Raw genomic sequence first — 891 nt, 5'->3', positions numbered from 1 at the left:
ACCGGACCAGGACCGGCAACGGGATCGCAAACCTCGGTGCTGTGCCCGCACCTCGCTCAGCCAGTAAGCGGGAACCGGTCTGTATGTGGGATCCGAACCCTCAGCGGGAGCGCCGCCGCACTCCCAAGCGGCGCACTGTAGCAGTGCGCCACCGGGCCGGCCCAACAACATTCTAATTTCTTTTTTTTTTTTTTTTCCTTTTTGTCTTTTTTCGTGTCCGGCAACGGATCGCAACCCTCAGTGTTGCGCCCGTACCGGACCAGGACCGGCAACGGGATCGCAAACCTCGGTGCTGTGCCCGCACCTCGCTCAGCCAGTAAGCGGGAACCGGTCTGTATGTGGGATCCGAACCCTCAGCGGGAGCGCCGCCGCACTCCCAAGCGGCGCACTGTAGCAGTGCGCCACCGGGCCGGCCCAACAACATTCTAATTTCTTTTTTTTTTTTTTTTCCTTTTTGTCTTTTTTCGTGTTCGGCAACGGATCGCAACCCTCAGTGTTGCGCCCGTACCGGACCAGGACCGGCAACGGGATCGCAAATCTCGGTGCTGTGCCCGCACCTCGCTCAGCCAGTGAGCGGGAACCGGTCTGTATGTGGGATCCGAACCCTCAGCGGGAGCGCCGCCGCACTCCCAAGCGGCGCACTGTAGCAGTGCGCCACCGGGCCGGCCCAACAACATTCTAATTTCTGTTTCAATTCATTCTGCTGGTGCTTGAGGATTTCTCTAGATTTTGAGTTGTATTTGTTATCTGCTGCCTCGGTTTCTTAAAAGTTGGATAGACCCAGGTTAAACCAAACATTTTTATTTTGCCATTTTCTGCCAAATGTCAACACCTGTACAAAAGACTGGTTAACTAGCTAGAGTAACCCTTTTTTTGCACTGTGTGTTATCT

This window comes from Galeopterus variegatus, unplaced genomic scaffold (assembly GCF_000696425.1).
Source record: "Galeopterus variegatus unplaced genomic scaffold, G_variegatus-3.0.2 Scaffold3347, whole genome shotgun sequence".
In the NCBI taxonomy this organism is placed as follows: domain Eukaryota; kingdom Metazoa; phylum Chordata; class Mammalia; order Dermoptera; family Cynocephalidae; genus Galeopterus; species Galeopterus variegatus.
Note: the sequence above shows the minus strand (reverse complement) of the source record.